The sequence below is a fragment of the Peromyscus leucopus genome, chromosome 19, assembly GCF_004664715.2.
Source record: "Peromyscus leucopus breed LL Stock chromosome 19, UCI_PerLeu_2.1, whole genome shotgun sequence".
NCBI classification, from domain to species: Eukaryota; Metazoa; Chordata; class Mammalia; order Rodentia; family Cricetidae; genus Peromyscus; species Peromyscus leucopus.
The window spans coordinates 52,523,064-52,543,628 of record NC_051079.1 but is presented as its reverse complement, the minus strand read 5'-3'; the positions used below and the strand labels follow the sequence as shown (position 1 = coordinate 52,543,628).

Below are 20,565 nucleotides of genomic sequence, written 5' to 3'. Positions count from 1 at the left end.
GAGGACCTTGGGCACAAATCAGATCGCAGCTACCTCCCCCATGGTGCACAGCTGCCCCTCCTGCACACACTCGAGAGGGGCTGGACGATTCTCTGCACCGTCAAACTCTTTCCACGACCATTGTTAAAAAGCAACGAGACCTAGAGATCCTCATCTGCACCCGATTGGTTTACTGAGAAATATTCCAAATTTACAGACATGCCTTTTTCTTCTCCCATTTAGTGAAACATCAGGTAAGCAGGAACAAGGTTTATGGAAATGATTTACTCCAGGCTTGGGCATTTCCTTCTAGATAGGTTAAAAATGTGATGAACTGGAAAACTAGCTTGTCTCCTCCAAATGATGCACGTTGGATACTAGAAACTCAGCACCGGCCAGGTGTGTATGAGAAGGAGAGTGGCCTCAGTGTTTGTATGTTTGTATGTGCATGCGTTTTCTGCATCTGGGTGCATGCACATGTGCAACATTCGAATGGGAGGCCAGAGGCTGACCTTGGGTACCATTCCTCAGGCAGAGTTCATCTTGTTCTTTGAGAGAGGGTCTCTCGTTGCCCTGGAGCTCACCATAAATGCTAGGCTAGCTGCCCACAAGAGTCCTAGGGATCCACCTGTGCCTGCTCAGCCAGTGCACATACCACCATGCCCAGATTTTCACACATTGAACTCAGGTCCTCACGTGTACACGACAAACATTTTATTAAAGGAACCATCTCCCCTGCTACGAATGCTCTTTTGGAATTTTTGGTTCTTGCATTTCCTTTCCCTAACATGGGGGATCCTTGTCCAGCAAAAGGTTGGAAGGGAAGTGCCCACACACTCTGCATGTTGAAGCAGCACTCAGCAGAAGGCCTGGAAAATAATGGCAGTGTCCCCATTCAGCCTGCAGTCCCATCTCCAACCACCCTGACTCACACCAGTGTAAGGAATTATGGGGCTAGTGTATTCGTCCTCTACTTGGTTGACATTATTAATGCTATATATTACCTCTGTAAATATCACTTAAACATACAATAAAAAATAACAACAAAAGAAATAGATCTGTTCAAGATCAGCCATAAATGGTGCATGGATTAAGGCTTCCCCCTCCCCTCTACCTCGACTACTGATATTCAAAGGACGCAGCACGTGATCATCAAAAGGCAGGGATTGCTAAAAGGCAACTCAATGAATTGTGAACGTTAATATAGTTTAGCCAAAACCCAGTGAACCATCTATATGTGTTCTCGTTGTTTTTCTGGAGAGACATTAGTTTCAAACTGACAGGGAGCTCAGCTCTAGCCAAATGATGAAAGCCAAGTACCCAGCCGGCGCTGACAGTGATGGCGACAAACGCCGCCAAGATGAGCATCCGGCGCAGGCTGTGTGTCTGGCTGTGGTTAGGCCTGTAGCAAGCTGCAGAAGCAGGCACTTACACCTGAGTGCGGCATGAGCAGCGGGAGGATGAAGTTCCTACAGGGGGAAATGGTTCTTGAGTCTACCCCAACCTACACTCTGCATCTCAGTAAGGTGTGGAGAGCAAGGCAGGTAGGTACGCAACAACTCGGGGCTTCTCTTCGGATGTTGCGTCTCAGTTGTGGGGACTCTCGTGATAACACAGTCTGGAGTAACCTTTTGGGGTCTCTGTTAAAGTGGTCACTCGGTATACATCACTTTTCATGCTACCTCCCAATTTATTCCTTCCCACAAATCACGGTTTACTGAATTCTCTGAGGCATGCTGGGAAATGTGCAATACAGAAACATTTCCAACAAACACAATGACCACACAAAGCTACAAAGACCAAACTACAACCCACAGCACATTTGGCATTTCTTCTGACTATCTGTAAGTACTAAGTGTCATTTTCAACCAGTATTACTCATCCCCCCCCCCCCCAGTGAAGGTATTCAGGTTAGTAACAACATTACTTATGTTCTCTTCTGACGAGTCATTAAATAATCCTCTGATGTAATGACAATGCATGTGTTTAATGTACACAACAGTGAGGATGCACACTGAAGCCTCCAAAACCGGTCATGGAAGGTGAAATACAATCTCAACTGCATTATTGGAAAAGTGAATAAACACACAGATCTTAGTGTTCACTCCTTGAACACCAGTGAACTCAATTCAGGACCACTTTTCTCTTCGTTCATTCCATCATCCACTCTGCTTACTGCCTGCCTCCTTTGTCTTTTTATTTTTTTTTTTCCTTCGAGACAGGGTTTCTCTGTGAAGATCAGGCTGGCCTCAAACTTGGAGATCTGCCTGCCTCTAAAGGCGTGTGCCAGCACAGCCTGATCTCCTTTGCCTTTTTGATCCAGGGTCTCCTTTATATATCCCAGGCTATCCTCTTGCCCTGGTCTCCTGCACTCTGGGATCATGAGTGTGCACCACTTTGCCTTGCCCTTTGAAACAAACACGGGAGCAAGGGTGCACTGTATTTCTACGGAGGTACGTCACCAGGGAGGGTGCACTGTATTTCTACGGAGGTACGTCACCAGGGGTTTTGAATATCATCGGGGGCAGATGCCTGGGGACTGTAACCATGGCTCCAGTGAAACCACACTGCAGCCCTGGTGTCCCTCTGAGCACACGGTTAGAGATGGCAACCCTGAAGTGGACACAAGGCTTATCTGTCTTCAAGATACAGGAGACTCAGTTTCTCAAGGAACATGCCCCCTCAAGGTCCACACAGACTCCTGGTCTATGGATCACAGCAGCACTTGAAGAGTGGAATCCAAACTCGCCAAACACCCCCACAACCCTACCCTACTACCCCATTCTTTTCCAGACAAAGGCTGTGATATATTATTGTTGCTACATATTCAGAAAGTGATTAATAAGATTTTTTTATTTTACCTTCTGGTGTTGGGATCAAATACAAGACCTCAGGCATATGATGCAAGTCTCTAGCTTGGAAACACTGCAGCCCTCATTGAAAATTACAATGCCTCACACCAAATACAAGTACCGTGTTACACACGTAAGTGAACACATGGAGTGAGCTGTGATTAAGATGAGGTTTTTGGAGCTGAAGAAATGGAGTAGTGGGTAAATAAAGCGCCTGCTACTGCAAGTGCAAGAACCTGAGTTTGGATCTCCAGAACCCATCTAAAAAAGCTGGTGTGGGGGGTGACCTGTAAGCCTAGCACAGGGAGAGAGGGGCAGGTTCGATATTGACTTCTGACCTCCACAGGCATAGGACACACATACACTCCACATACCCCAACATTATCAACCGTGAAAAGTTGTTTCTTTTTATATGATATCCCCAAAAATGAATATATAAAATTGAAAGCTACTCAACTGAAAACTGTCCAATGGTATTGTCTTAAGTCTTACCTTGGACATCTCCAAGTAGTAACTTCTAAAATTAAATTTCTTACAACAAAGCCAAGTGTACAGCATTTACAACGTAAACTAGAGATTTAGCATTTAAACATCAGGACAGAATATGGCTGCATCTTTGTATATTACACACTGAGGTAAACATCACAACCTCTTCACAGGAAGGGCGAGTGGTCACGCATGCGCTACACCCATAAGGCAAGGCACGAAAAAGAGTCAGAAATTCTTGGGGGGCAACGATTCCACACGGAGCAAAGCTATGTAATTAGGGTTTCTTAACTCATGAGTTAAAAAATGACCTCCTCTCACACATCCAGCCACTCACCACAGCCCCTCAGGCTGCTGCACCAGTGATAGTGTGGGGAGCTATTTTACCCCGCAGCCATTTGGAAGCACGCACGTGGCTATGCAAAGAACAGACGGCTTGAGAAACTTCCACAGAAGCGTTTGGATCGAATGTCAAATACAGTCTCTCCTCCACAGCTCAGTATCTGGAGAGCCACCTGAAGGTCGCCCGATGCATTCCTTCTTTAGACCCCGTCTCATTCCTCAGTGAGGCCTGACGCCGGCTTTGTCATCATCACAGGCAAGAGGAAAGACGTGTGCTCTCCTCCCACTTGTCAGGCACACCAGCCTGTACCACGTAGGCAGGGGAATGCTATGGCTCAGAGGACACCAGGAGTCGCTGGTCTCTCCACCCAAAGCCTGTGCGACGCAAGCCCCGACTTGGCTTCTGCCTACGTGTCCTGAGCCCCTGCTGCACGGATGCCCACAGCATGCACCGCACAAGCCCCTTGACCTCCACCCACATCCCACCAGCCCGTTACATCTCCGCCCACCTCCTCGCTGCTCAAGCTTCCACTGTACCCCCCACTGCAGCCCACATCGCACGAGCCCTGCTGCAGCTGCACCCACAGCCCACGAACCGGTTATGGGCCCACGAGACGGCCTACACTGTGTACGCCCTGCTACACCTCTGCCGAGGGCACACTGTGCAAACCCCCTGCACTTTACCCTACTGTGCCTCCACCCAGAGCCTGCACTACACAAGGTCCCCGTCACCCCTGCCCACATCCCACACCGCATGAGCCCCCATCATACCCCACCTACATCACCCTGCACCAGCCCCCAGTGCATCCCCACTACAGCCCATGCTGAACGATCTCACTTCTCTCCGTGTTACAAGGGACCCCGCCATACTATGCCCACATCCCATAAGCCCACGTTTCACCACCTGGGGCTTCTGGCTTTAAAGCGAAATGTTTCAAAATATATTAACTTAATGGGGGATTAACAGTCATATGGCATTCCACTAAAATCAAAGAAAATGTGCCACGGTGAATTACCTGAATTCTTGTGCTCTTATTCAAATTCACTTCATATGTACGAGAGAACATGAACACACACACACACACACACACACACACACACACACACACACACACACACGGAAAAAGAGAGTAGTAGCAAGAGGGGAGATTTAAATGGTTCTCCACACTGCTGGCTCCTGTGTTATTTAGTTCCTGCCGGTAGGGTTGAAATCTGTCACTCACTGAAACGGAGTAAGGTGTGTCCTGGAGACAGTGGTTCTTATTTGTAACAACAAACCAGGCCTCCATGTCAACACAATCTCACAGCAAACTCCCAGGACCGAAAAGGCTCCAGTGAAAGCAGTCTGGGAGGTGGTATGGTTACACCGCACCAGCTCTAGCACCATCGGGAAGAACATCTATTTTAAGGAATGCTTTTCTTGAAAACATAAACAGAAGGCACAGAGAGGTAGATGGAGCAAGGACAACTGTGCTGGCAGACAAGAGTCCTGCTGTTACAGTCTAGATATCATTCAGGGACATAACTAGGCCATGCACTGGGTCTTCATGGGCTCACATGGGATCCCAGTTGCTCTGAGTGCTCAGCTATGACACCAGGGAAATTATATTCCTGATACTCTCTTCACCGAGGGCCTGGAGGTCACTGGAGAGCACTCACTCATTTTTCCCTCAAATATTAAGTGTATCTCGGGCACAGGGTCAACAGGGGAACATAGGAATGATCTTTACAACCTAAACAACTGATAAGCAGAGCTGGATATATAAGTCAACTGGAGGGGTACGTGCAAATGCTGGGTGACCAGACTCCTCATGTGAACAATATTTCTCAGGTCAAAATATCTCATCCCTCTGAGGGATGCCATGGGACATACTTCTCAACATCTCAAGTTGGACAACCCACATGTCCAGTGCCAATCTGTGCCCAGACTCATACAACCCCGATTCTCTGTAACAGGATGCATGGCCTGCTGCAGAAGACCTTGTTCAGCCACAGTCAAGGCCAGAATGACTTTAGGGAAGACAAGCTTTGAGTGTTTGCTGGAGTGTTCTCCAGGGAATAGTACTGCCCAGAGTGGGATGGGTTTTCCTACATCAATTAGCAAGACAACCCCCCAAAGACGCTCCCATAAGACAACGTGATCTAGATAATTTCTCACTAAGACTCTCTTCCATGGTGATTCTAGGCTGTGTCAAGTTGACAGTCAAAACTAACCAGAAGAGTCTCAAAGGCTTCATGCGGCTGGCTTAACATGAGAGAAGGCGGGCAGGGCATTAGACAAAAGATGACTGTCAAGAACAGCATGCTAGGAAGTTGGGCTGGCTGAGAGCAGCTGAGAAAGTTAAAGGTTATCCAGCTGAGGAAACAGGAGGGTCTAGTCTCCTGGGAATGGAAGGCTTGGTACACACCCACCTGGGCTCTCTGGTCAGCAGGTTGAGGCAGTCTATGAAGTCTGGAGACTGGTCCCCACCCATGAGTAATCCTCTAAGACCAATGCTCCCAACTTCACTCTGGCCTACACACTAAGGAAGACAGTGGTGGAAGAAGACCATTCGAGAAGCAGGCATGGCAGAGTCTCTTTCCCAGTTGCCTGCAGTCCAAGCACAGCAAGCCAGCTGGTTACCCAGGAACCCAGGACTCGACGGTCCTTACCACCCTTCTCTTCCCGTCTGTGAAGATAAGTCTTTTATCAGGTAAGACCAAGGAATACTAACTATAATCTACTAATGTACATCTTTTCAAAGGGAGGAGGCCACTGTCCCTTTCTATATTCTGAGTCTAGCTTCACGGTAGCTGGCGGCATCATCTGCTTTATAGTCATCTAGTGGCGCTTGGTTCTGGGCAAAGGCGCTTTCTATAAAGCTATTTACCTTTGCAGGAGGCCCTGCTGTCAACATCTTCCTTGCACCCTTCCTTCAGTACCTCCTTGCAAAGGAAGATTAGATTGTTGACTGTCCCACCAAAAACAAACAAACAAACAAACAACAAAAAAAAACCCAAAAAACAAAACCTTCAAGGAACAGTCTGCTAACACACAACCTACCTGTTACAAAGCCACTCATCTGACAGCAACCTTCAGAGCTAAAATGACAATGTGTTGTTGGGTTCACATAACAACCGTCTAATTCTGTACTTAAGAGTTTTAAGGTACTATTTGTCTTCATTTCCCAAGAATTTAAGATGATTTTCTTAAGGTACGTGTCTCGTTTCTCCTCTTGGAAGTTTGAAAATAATACATTCTGTAGCTAATTTTAATAGTGGATGTGTAAAAGGAAGTCTGGGTCTTGTTTTCTTCAGAACCAAAGAATAGAATAACTTTAGGTAATTAACATCAGACACCCATAATAAATAATGCACTGTCAGGAAACAGTATGAATAAAGTATATTATGGGTTCAATGTAGTTAATATTTTGACTTCATTACCAGGCGTGAGGCTAAAAGCTCTTCCTCACAGGTCAAAGCATAAGAAACTGACAGTCCATCTTGATTTCTGGCTCGCCAACACTTTGGACATATGGAGAACTGCAACCCAGCAACTGTATTACAGGGTAACCTAAGTGCTGGTTGTTCATTCACTCTTGGATATTTAATGACTAAGGATGCTGAGTTAGAATCACAGAGGTTTATGCAAGGACATGAGTTCATTTTTCCTCAGAGCTCCATGAAACAAGCTTTGTAATTTGAGCCTTGGCATCCTAGGTAGATCCTTCTAGGTCTCTTTTCTCCACTGGTCATGTTTTGGCTGCAATCACATCTCTGGCCAGTGGACTCCATCAGTTTGTAGGGGAGAAACTCCAGCTGAGCTCTGGGGAGAGCCTCAAGACTGCAAGGAATGTAAGCTCACACGTAGCTCACTCACATGGGCCAGCACTGTCCGGAGGCGGGTAAGAGGCCTTCCTTAGGTGGAGACAGCCGCCAGAACAGAAACCTGGCTAGCTGGGCATCAACAGCTCACCATCTTGAGGGTATATCATCACCTTCAGGTAACCCCCTCCCCAGGAGACCCTAGTTCATCACGCCACAGTCCCCATTCCACAGCCTCTGAAAGTCACAATACCAGGGCTACGCATTCCAAAAGAGGATTGGCCACAAGCAGATTCCCCAGGACTGCCTTTCCTCTTCATCGACATTATCATACAAGTATGAGATGGGTAAAATATAAGTTCGAAAAAGAAAACAAATTGGGTCATTTAAAATTACTTTTCTTAACCCTATCATCGAAAGCAGAGTTTCCCAGGGCACTTGGCTAAGGACAGCTCCAAACAAACCGTCTAGATCCTTCCGCATGTCAGCTTCCCTGTAACAGTACTGAGTCACAGAGGACTGTGCTTGCTTTCTGGAGTCTTGGTTCGTGGGCTTTCCAAAGAAGGCTCCTCCCCCCCCTTATCCCTCCGATTTTTACCACAGTCTGTTTTGACTCTAAGCCGAAATGAAGGGGCAGGTGGAGAGCATACAGCTCCTGGGAGGGCAATGAAGCTAAGTGGACGTGAAGAAGTCACGCCTCATGTGACTGAGGTGACAATTTCACAGGACAATAACAATTTTGATTCTTCTGTGTATTTGATTTGAAGGATGAAGTCAGGAATCTTCTGCCAGAAAACGAGCTCAATATGGCCGATTATGTTAACCATAAAGAACGGCTTTGCTAATTCAGTCTGTGATGGATATTTTCCTCAAAATGAGTTGTATCTGCAACCACGGGACTAAATCACCTGGCATCATGGGTACTTTCTGAAATATGTCTGAAGTTACAGCTTTTCTAACTACTGGACTAAATTATCCAACTTCTGATAAATTACAGATGTCAACTTGAAAACGTGTAAGAACTGAGTTTTCAAATTCTTTATTGAGGTCCACTAAGCAGAAACATTGTTTAAGAGCATAAAATCCATCATCAAGTCAGGTCTATTAACGAGATAATTATAAAGTTTCCTTCAAACCTCAGTGACAACTTAAAACTTCTTTTAAGGAAAGAAACATGGGAAAGAGATATTTCCCTTTCCACATACAGTGTTAGTGGAAAGGACTGTAGAGTAAAATTTTCAAAGCTTTGGGGAAAATTAGTTCATTTTGTCTCTGTCTTGAGAGAAAATGAACTCTACTAAGGATTTCCAAGGATCAAGAACAGTGGTTCTCAACCTTCCTAATGCTGTGACCCTTTAATATAGTCCCTTGTGTTGTGGTGAGCCCCAACCATAAAATTATTTTTGTTGCTACTTTATAACGACTGTAATTTACTGCTATTATTAACTGTAATGCAAATATCTGATGTGCAGGGTATCTTATATGTAACCCCTGTAAAAAGGGGTTGTTCAACCCCCAAAGGGGTCAAGACCCACAGGCTGAGAACTACTGATCTAGAGAAAGTCTGGGATTGTAGCAGATGCCACTTTAGTCACAGAGTAAAGACCACTTCGTGATCTCTATAACCTACTGGGGACACGTTACGGGTCATGGCCCATGGCCACCTTCCAGTTCCTCTAGAGCAGCGTCATATCGTTAGGACAGCAGGCTGGACACTAGAGTGGCTGTAATATTCTAAGCCTACAGCACATGCCTCAGCTCAGGCACTACCTTTCTGAGGGACAGATGCCGAGGCTAGCATGTTTCAAAAGCTCCTTGGCTTACTTTTAATTATTCGGGGCCAGAGTCGGCAAGTACCGAGGGAAGCGCAGAGCGAGAGGTTCACAAATCGATTGTAAACTGTCATCTGAACAGTACAAAGGCTCGATTTCCCCTCTATTCCCTTCCGGCCAATGCTATTCTTGGACCTAGGTGGATCCATTTCTACACGGGGCTAAAAATAACTCTGGGGCAGGAATGTGGAGGAGACAAGGGAGGGGGCCTATTTGGAGGCCTAGCCCGCTGGCCCAATAGGGTTGAGCTATTTATAGTAATGAGACCCACAGGTGCACAGACAAAGCCCAGGGATTTTGCTTGTTGTGGCCAAGGGATATCTGCTTGGCTAAGGAGCCAAAATGACAAATCCTGCTTTAAAATAGACTCAGAGGATGTGATCCTTAAGAGAGAGCGCCAGTCATCAAGTCAATGCATGTGTCTCTAGCCACCTCTCTGGAGTGGCCTGCCTACCCTATGAGTTGTTCTTCACTCTGGTGGGGAGCTCTCTTCCTACAGGAGCAGATTTCGGACATCAAAATCCCATGTCTACCCAGAAGCAACTTCATGAGCACAGACACATCTCCTAGTTACTACCAAAGGTCACCCATAAAGCGAGGGTGACAATGGCTGTGCTGTGCACAGTAGTCGCTATGAATCAGACAACAAGGTTCGGTAAATGCTATTCTAGTAGTGGCTTCTACAGTTGGCACCCATTAGCATTTGGGCTGGTGTCTCCTGTGTGTGTGTGTGTGTGTGTGTGTTGTCTATGTTTTGTAGATGTTTGGATGCGTCTCCTCCTTGATCTACTAGATGCCATATCAGCTCTTCTGTTAGGTCAATCAAAAATGTCTCCGGGTACTGTTAAAGGTCCCTTCAGCAGATGGGGGCATCATTCCATCCCATCTCCCTCTCACTCCGGAAGGAGTCCCTTCTACTTTGGGGCAATTCCATAGGAAACTCCTGGTGGTCACCATGGTTTTCACCTTCCTGTAATAGGAATCCCTTGGAGCACCAGGGAAGAAGGAAGAAGAATGGGTGTTTCCATCACTTGAAGGTGGCAGGGCTCACACTTGAACCCTGGGACTCCACAGTCATTTGTTTTTAGTTTGCGCCATGAGGCAGACTGACTGACCTGGTTATTTGAAGAAAGACATATATTTATCTTCCAGATGATTTTCCCCCAGCCCCAAGAATACTTAAACACAACACAACATAATGTATCAGTAAAACATTGGGTGAGACAGATCACCACATGGCTGCAAGGACATCCCTAGAGGCCGACACCAAGGGCTGAGCAGCCTGTTTGCCTTTAGGTGTTTAAGATGCAAAGCAAAAGCAGTTTCGGAAACAAGGAGCCATGTCTGTGTCAAGCTGTAATCAGAAGTACACAGTGGTGTTTCCATCAAAACCAGGAAGGCCCAAGAACAAGGGCCAGGGGACAGGAGTATGCTTTAAATAAAAGTCCCAAGGGGTAAGGATGTCCCTGTGATCCAGCCACCAAAGACAGTTAGAATGAGTGTGCTAAGCACTAACCTTGTTATATCTCAAAACCTGGAAAGAAAAGCTCAATTACTCCCCTGTGAATATTTTTCTAAGAATCATGACTGACCACCAGATATGAACCCCTGATTGCAGTAAGTATCTGTGCAGCCAGCTGCTTGGAAAGCCCACCAGGGTGAGGCCACCAGAGCCTACAACAGGGCTGTCCAACAATGATAGGAAGGACCTACTTAAACTTTGTAGCCTGATACCTCCCCTTAGCGCTAGCCCTGAAACTCACCTCTGTTGCACTGAGTATCTTGTTCTAATGCCTCAAAGCGAGAAAAGAGAAAGGACATATTGCCCACCGTAAGTACCAAGTCTAAGTGTACACACAGGCACCAATACCGGGTACAGGGAAAGGTCTCTTACGGGGTTAGGACATGCTCCGAGCTTGGGGTGCTGGTCCTAGTTCAGGAATCAATGAGCTGGAAGATCATTAGCCCTGAGCCTTCTCTCGACCGAGTTTCTCACCTGGAAAACGGGACTAAAGGCCTTTTGTACATCTGTGTGCAGAAAGCTCATGCACGCTCACACCGAATGCTATGACGCTGTGTGGTGAATGTTTTAAATTGGATGTTGAGAAATAGGATGAGCAGTGAGTTCCTGCCAGGGCTGGCCAACTGGAAAGCACACAGCTATTTTCAGCAACCCTGTGGGTGAGTTCGTCTGGTCTCCTATCAAAGATCTTCTCTTGTACTACAAAGAGTTCAGCATGTTCAATTTGAGAAACCCTATTCTATTCTGTGGGGACAAATGACATGGTTTATTTTAAAAAAATGGAATGAGATGTTAGAAAGTTAATTATCCTTTAAAAGGTAAATAAATGAAGCAAGGCCATGTAATTAAAGGACCGAGATAAAAGATTACAGAACTTGGTCTAAATTTAAGGTAGGGGCACTCTCTTGGGATTTTAGAAATGGCCTGTTTTTTTTTTTTCTTTAAAATATGATATGGGGGTGGTGGTGGAGCTGGGAGCTGGCTCAGTGGATAAAGCACCTATTGGGCAAGAGTGGGGACCAGAGTGAATCTGGATCCCCATGGATGCTGTAACCCCAGTTCCGGGTCGGCAGACGGCAGACCCTGAGAAAGCTGACTCAGCAGACTAGCCGAGAGGTGACTTTTGGATTCAAAAAGGAGACCTTTCCTCAAGAAAGAGAGAGCAATCAGGGAAGGAACCGGAGATCAACTCTGCCCACATGCATGTGCATACCCTCCTAGGTGTGGCCCCAACACAGGCAAGCCCTGGCACACACGCACTCTGTACACTTGCAAATACATGAATGGGAGGGGGCTACTACCACCTGATGCACAGATACATTCAAGAAAATAAAAACGACAGTTGTAGACGAATGACTGGCCCAAAGGAGCCATTTCAGGAGGTGACTTTAGGCACAGGGTTTGATGTACTGTGTGGGCCAAGTTCAGGCCTCTGCTCCTAACTACGGAACTGAAGGTGTCCCTTGAAGTCACCCCACCTTCTCAATTCTAGTAGCTTTTAAAACACCTCATTTTAGATTTGTTCTTAATCCTATTTAGATGTAAACTGTATTTTACTATAAAAAATGACAGTTTTTAAAAATGAAGAAATTAAGCTGGAATGCTTGTGTTAAGTTTCTGATTATAAAATACTCAGTACATCTCCCAGTGTCCTAGCAGTCAGCCATATCTCTGGTTGGGGTCATCATTACAGTCACATGCATTGAGGCAAAGGGGAGGGCAAGATGGCTCAGAGGGCAAAAAGTCTTTGCCTTACAAGTCTGAAGACTCAAGTTCAATCCCCAGAACCCACAGTGGAGAGAGAGAACTTCTTTCCAAAGTTGCCCTCTGACCTCTACACACATATCTATCTATCTATATCTATCTCTATCTCTATCTCTCTCTATCTCTCTCTCTCTCTCTCACACACACACACACACACACTGTCACACACATGCATACGTAATAGTAATAAATAAAATTTATGAAAGCAAAACAAATGCTTGGCGGCTGGGCATGGTCTGAGGCATTAACCTTAGTAGAGGCTGGACTTGATTTCAAGGAAGGGTTGGTAAAGTGGGAAGGTCTTGTCGTTCATGTCATTTCCATGATGTTCAAAGGGAAACTGGGTGTGCAGAATTAACGACTGAAGAAAAAATTGACTAGGCATTTCTCACATGGTTTCCCTTTGTGTCTTAGTTTACCAGGCTAACTGGTAACTGTAGGCACTTGTAGAAACTTGTAGGTAGTCAACTGCTCTTTCACTCATGATTTATTTATGTATTTTTATTTTGTGTGTAAGAGTGTTTTGCCTGCTTGTATATCCATACACCACATGCATGCCAGATACCCTTGAAGGCCAGAAAAGAGAAGAGATCCCTTGGATCTGGAGTTACAGAAAGTCTAGGCTGTCTTGTGGGTGCTGGGAATTGAACCTGAGACCTCTGGAAGATGATCTACTGCTCTTCCCTACTGAGCCATCTCTTCAGCCTCCTCTTTTTCCTTCTTAGATATAAGGGGCTGGGGAAAGGGCTCAATCAGTAAAGCATTTGCTGTGTGGAGAAGCCTGAGTAACTGATCCCAGCACCCACAAAATACTGGGCATGGCAGCGCGCATCTGTCACCTGAGTGCTAGTGTGAGTGGTCAGCTAGTGTAGCAAGAACCTGGGAGAACCTATTCAGTGAGACCCTGTCTCAAAAAATAAGGTGGAGAGTCACAGAAGAAAATACGTGATATTGACCTCTGACCTTCTCAAGTACGTCATACAGATATTCATGCACACATGCACATGAAGAAATCACAGTGAGAATTTTAATGAAATAGAATTGTTAATGCTATGATCATAAATGCCAAAGTCAAATACAGGTGTTTCCAACCCCTCCCCCTCTCTCCCTCTCTCTCTCTTCTTCCCTCTCTCCCACTCTCATATCCACACACAAGCATGCACACACAGACGTATCTCTGTGTGTACAATACATGCGGACACTAAGGTGATTTGATTAAAAATAACACTTAGAAGGCAACTGTCATCAATGAGATGGCTAAGCAACCCTCGGTCATGTTATGGAGCGTCTAAATGATACCAGCCACAGGCAGCAACATAACCATTTATTTATTTATTTTTCCATGAAGAAATATGTTCTTCTGCAATCTGAGATGCCGAGGGGATGAGGACGCAGAGAGACACTGTCATATAAAATGAATTTAGGACGTTGGGCCGTATCCAAGGTGAAATAGTATCCCATGATATATTTAATTTGCCATCATGTGCTCAGGGGAAGGGGCCAGAGAGAACAATGCTTGTTTACTTAGGGCAGTGTGCTAAGTACATCCAATCCACAAACATGCTTTGTTTAAGGGAATAAAGGGGGGAGAAAAGTAAGCAACAATCTACAATGCCACAGTGTAAACATTTAAAATGCATTGTTTCACTTAACCACTCCCAATACCGTAGACGCGGGTATCACGTTAGGTCTGCTTTGCTCAAGTATCAGTATGCGGCTTGCCCTACGGTGAGTGGGTACAATTATGTAGTAAACACCTAGGATTCAACCTGATGCTCATGACCAAGGTTCCCAGACGTAAGTCCCCTGGACTGTTTCAATGCCCCACATGACAACTAAGAGAAACCCAGGTTCCCTTGACAACATACAAAGGAGTAATAACAACTTTCCTCTTTCCGAGGGGTGTTTCCACTGCTTACGTTTGTGTCTTCTTGTGTGTATGTATGCACATTGTTATTGTTGCGAGAGACAGAGTTTATGCATCTCTCTCCCTCTCTCTGGGTGCTTAGTAATTGCACCAGAATGAAGTATATTTCTCATTGGACCTTGGGGAAACAATGAACTCCTGCAGGTCACAACTGGCTTTTTTTTTTTTTTTTTTTTTCCTGTTAAACCACAGCACAGTTATTTAAAAAAAAAAAAAAGAGGAGGAGGAAGCTAGGTAATGACCTAAGATGTTAGGCCCTACTGTAAATGTTAACCTAACATGGAAGAAAGTATTTGCAGGTGGGACTGAATTAAGGATGCTGTTTTGGGGCCAATGAGATGGCTCAACACGTTAAGGCACTTGCCATCATTCCTGAATCCTTGAGTTCGATCCCTGGGATCCACACGGCAGATGGAGAGAACCAACTCCTACAAGTTGTATTCTGACCGCCACACCTACACCCTCTCCACTGTAAACAAAATTAATGTACACATCCTATCATTTAAAAAAGGGGTGTTGTTTGTGATGTGGAAGCTTTCCTGGATCGTGGGGCCAGGCAAGTGCTCTGCTAGAAGAGAGGTAGGTGGAGATCTCACTCAGACAGAAGAGCAGGCAACATGGCCACAGGCAGAAACATAAATAACCACAATCGTAAGGGGGGAGAATGCAGGTGACCACTAGAAGCTGGGGAGCTTTGACGTCAGTTCAGTGACAGTGATTTGAACAAGACTCCAGAACTTTGAAAAATAATCAAACATTGATTTTAAGTCATGTTGGTAGACATTTATTATACTGCCCTAGAAAGCGCACACACTAAAGACAGGCCCACAAGCTTGGAAGGAAAAGAACCAGATGACAGGGTGATAGACTGCATCCGCAGACCAGCCAGGAAAGTCTTGTAAGCCTGTACTGCCTGCTGGGGTAATCACGTCCAGCCTTCCAACACACCTTGCCACAGCTTTCAGGAACCGTAGAAACCTCCAGTACTGGACCACCCCAAATAAGGGTTAAAAACAAATTCTTCAAGAGTGATTACACTGTCTATAGGTTTGCCCCCAAACTGTCTTATGGTTCACTAGTGACTGTAGTCAAGAGCACATACAGGAAACCTTGCTGTCATGCCTAAATCCCATAGGCCATGTTCATACACAAGGATTTTCCTTCTAGAAAACAAAGACAGTGATGGGAATATCTGATGAAAACAACTGTGGGTGGATCCCCCTAATCTGAAAACATAAATCCAAATGCTTCAATATCCCCAACTTTCTTGGCACCAATATGATGTCACAGGTTCAAAATTCCACACCTGGCCTTACATGACAGGTCATACAGTGCACTAAAAACACTTCAGGCCATGTACAGAAGGTTATAAAGCACATACATGACATAAGTAGATTCAAATATATTTTATGTATACACAAACATTAAAAAAAAAATCTTGTCTCATCAGTAGATTCCTTCTTCAAAACACCTTCCTTTTCTTTTTTTTTTTTTAATTCATGTGTCCCAAGGGTCCAGTTATAGATGTGGGTGACTGTACAATACAATCTGTCTTTCTTCAGCACTTGTAGATAAGCTGGAAACACAAGTAGTATTTACTACTTCAATAAGATAATGAACTCATTTTAAACTGTACTGGCTGATGCTACATAATCACTGAGATACTGTCAATACTGGATTATTAAAATTTCACTTATTTGTTTGAAGTTCATAGCAACTTTATCACAACTATGAAAATATGTAAACAGTCAAAATGGCCTTCAGTAGGTGAGTGGCTATGTGAACTGAGGTATGGCCAGAGAAAAAGAACAACCATCTGTGTTGGAATTTCCAGATGACTAGAGGGATCTGACTAATCAATGGATCAGTCTCTTGGGGAATACCTACCAATCATTATTAGGAAGTAGTGAAAAGTACTCAGATGTAGAGGAAGTAGATCACTAGGGATGTATCTTCAGGGACTTTATACTGTGGCCCTGGCAACTTCCTGAACACCACTTCCTATCCAAGAGGAACAGAACTGCTGTTGTACATTCCTGACACAGGGATGTTCTGCCCAGGAGCACGAGACCTGAAGCATCTGAAAATGCCAGGCAAAATAAATTCTCCCTCTCTGAAGTGAGTTCTGTTAGGTAGTCAGTCAAAGCAGTAAGAAAGTAAGTAACTAATACATCTATGATGAATAAAATTAGGAAGTCAGACCAAGAAATGACCGAAGAAATGAGATGCACATTAGCAACAGAATCTGAGAAGGTTGTAGGATTTCAATTCTATGACAGCCTGAAAAAAGTCAAGGAAGTAGAGACTGTAGAAACTTCAGGGGTCGTCAAGGGCTGTGGCATGAGAGGACAGAATCAGCGGAGCCCAGAGAACTTCTGAGGTAGTGAAGACTCCTCTACGATTTTACAACGACTGATTTCACACTGTCCCAGCACACTGACACCACTCCTAACAACGATGGACTTGTGTTAACGTGGCGTTATTAGTTATCACACATGTGCCATACTAGGGGAGGCTACGCATGAGTGTGGAGATATAAGGTTAATGTGAGATTTCTGTACCTTCCATTCTGACTCTGATAAAACTCTTGTCTCCCAACTTTCTATTAAAACCAAAAACACTTGTCATCCAAATCCATTTTGGGATGATTCTTGTTACAATAGTTATTTTACTTTCATATGTCTGCATACTTGAGATCATTAATTAAAATCAGAACACAAGGGCAGGGAAGGTTAAAGAACTTGTCGCATAAGCATCAAGCTGGCGGTGACTTGGAGTTTGGATTCTCAAAATGCATGTACATGTGAGGTGAGTGTGGTGGCCTGCCTGCAGTTCTCCTTAGGAGGCAGGGACAGGGGATTTCCAGAGCAAGCTGGCTAGCTACACTAGCTGTATTGGCAAGCTATGTGTCCAATCTAGACCTCATGCCTCAGTGAATACCATGGGCAGAAATAGAGGAAGACGCTCAACTCAACCTTGGGCCTCCACACGTGTGCTCACACCTGCTCAAACACGCACACCCACACATTTTTGAGAACTCACACACACATACCACTGACAGACACAGCAAAGAAAAAAAAATCTAAACAGAAATATAAGATGCAAAAAAAAAAAATCATTTCAATTACTTGCACCTATCACCTCAAAATGTAAAAAGAAAATAAAACCAAAACTAACCAAACAAACACACATTCCAAAATCTAAACGACAACAAAACCCAGTAGGGTCTCGAGTGTCAGCCAAATGTGACACGATGAGATTAGGCCAGAAAAACAAGTCCCCAGGGTTCAGAAACCATATACCCACAGCTGCTCGCGGCTGGAAGAGCTTGGGTGCCTGCTCATTTCAGTACTGCTCCACTTTTATTCAGCCACTTCCTCAGAAAGCCTAAGCTGTATGAACAGCTGCTTGGTTGAAAAATAAAAGAGGATTTGGAGGCTTTGAGTGGAAGCATTCCCTTCCTGCCTGAGAGGCGACTTTCTCTAGAACAACAAGAAAACGTAGTTATAAAATTAGTCAACACCAAATAAGACCCAACAGCCTCAAAAAGTCCCATTCGGGGTTACCGAAACCTTTTTCATTTATCTTGGCTATCTAAATCAGGTAGTAATGTACTGCCAGAAGGTGGTGGGAAGGGGACTCCGATTTATTTTAGTAACAAAGGAAGCAGAAAGCGCAGAGCACATTTCCAAGATATCGATTCATTCTGAGTCCCTTGTGCACACGTGAAAAGTCCCCAAGTGAAAAGTCCCCACGTGCAGATGTCAGGGTCAGAGCAAAATGGGGGTTTGTGATGCTGAAGACAAACGGTGCATGAGAAATCTCATGACATTAAAATCTTCCGTCTCAGCAAACCAGATTATCTTAGAAAATAAACTGCAAACATATGGGTAAAGTATTTTGCAAAGACTAGGTTATATAAATCATTGTTTAAAAATTTTATTTATATGTGACCAAACACACGGGTGATGCATTCTTAGAAGCAAAAGTGGTATTGTCACCAGCCCAGGTAGCAAAAATGACTGCAGCTTTTAACAACAGGGAAGAATAATGACTGAACCTGCATAAGGCGACATCTTACTATTAAGAAGGGAAATTCATCATTATCTAAAAGACTTTTAATTTTTACATTAAAAAAAAACCCACAACACCTAGAATGGTACATTAATTACACTGGCGCTGAATCGGCCAGGAAGAGAAATCATTTCTAATTTTATCTTCATGAAATAATTGTATTAAACAGCACAGTCCACCAGGTAGTAAAGAATGCAAGGATTCAGGAGGCTGGAGAGATTGGCTCAGTGGATCTAGTGCTTGCTGCAAAACCACCAGGACCTGGGTTTGGATCCTCAGCAGCCCTACAAAACACAGAAGGAGCATCACACACATGTAACCCAGAGCTGGGCTGGTGGTGTGTGTGAAGACAGGCTGACAGGTCCCTGGGGTTCACGGACCAGCCAGTCCAGGTACAATGGTAAGCGCCAAGTTCAATACAATTTTTCCTTGTATTGCTACGTGTTTCTCTAAACTATTCATCTCAATTCTTGGTCCTTAAACAATTTTATATCATCAGTGCAAACCCAGGGAATGATTTTAGAGGAAAACATTACTTTAGGTACATCCTATATCCAAGGCACTTTGAGCTCTCAGTAAGTTATAGTCTTAAAAAGGAGCGGAAAAACTACAGTTGACAATTCATGTGTTATAGGTGCATGCGTGTGTGTGTGTGTGTGTGTGTGTGTGTGTGCGCGCGCGCGCGCGCGCGCGTCAGATGCCTACCTCTACCACTCTCCATTTTTTATTTTAAAAAACTTTATTACTAAGATAACTTGCAAATAAGATAAACACCATACACCAAAATTAACCAGACCCCAAAATCTACCCATGTCAGTGAGATTCTGCACAGTTAGAGCAGCTATTCTTTCACTATCTAAAATAGTCTTAAGCATCTATCCACCGCCTAAACAAAAACATCCACGACGGAATTAGAACTAGAAAAGCATTTAGCTCTCTATCCTCTCTCATAACTGAGGTCTGTCACCTGCATTCAGTCCTTCTGCGTTTCCTAATACTTTCTGAGAGAGCATCTCTTACTGCACTTGAACCTGACTGTCTAGATGGCTGGCCAGTGGCCCCTACCACCCCTGCTCTCCACCCCAGCGTTGGGATTACAGACAGGGGGTGCTGGAGACTCAAACTCAGATCCCCATGCTTGCTTAGCAAGGACTCGACAGACTGACCCACCTCTCTAGCCTTCGCCCTCCTGACTTTAATATAAAACACATTTTAGATCAAAAGATGGCACCTCCCTCACTATGCCAGTTTACTAGGATGCTGTAAGTCACTTTAAGAATTCAAGGAACATCAACCATAGGGCACTTACATGCCATGTACTTATATAAAAAGATGGTATGTAATAAACTCATTCAAGAATTGAATGATACATAAAATATCACTAGACCATAAAGGGAAGAGAAAACATTTAAAACCCTGGACTCACAGCTATCTATATAACAGGAGCCATGAGTGAGGGGAGGAATAAAAATACATCAGAGCCAGAGTAGAGGAAGTGTGACTTGGGTGCGGGTGGCCCAAGGTGCCCAAGAAGGGAACTGAAGTATGGGGCCGGGTGAGAAAGTGGTGGAAAGCCCCTGTCCCCAACCCCAGGAAAAGGTAGCACAGAGTTCTGCCCAGGCCAGCTGGAGAAAACCAAAGGATCAAAGGCCTTGGGACCCACCCAAGGATGGGTCCACCTTAAGAGGAGGGATGTCTTCAGACTCATGAACAGGGAAGGGAAGGGAAATGGGGAGCCACAGGGCAGTGTTGAAAACAGGGGCTCACTCAAGAAAAACCACCTGGGCTTGGGTTGGCTCATCTGAGGAGTAACGGCAAGTCCCTTGGACTCTGGAGTGAATACTGGGTTTATTTTTGTGGCTTTTATGTTGAAGCCCATGGACACTTGTGAACTTGAGGATCAAATCTCTATTCCTTAAGGGTGCGAGTGGGTTGCCTCTTGTAGATGCCTTGGGTTCGGTTCTTTCATACTGCTGTTCCTGC

At 44.8% G+C, this 20,565-nt stretch overlaps 1 protein-coding gene across 10 annotated transcripts in view; it reads right to left on the bottom strand.

Annotated features, from left to right (window-relative positions):
• The window catches only part of Nedd4l (NEDD4 like E3 ubiquitin protein ligase), a 343,048-nt gene that overhangs the window by 76,021 nt on the left and 246,462 nt on the right, over window positions 1-20,565 (bottom strand). The gene's annotated exons all lie outside the window — the stretch shown is intronic.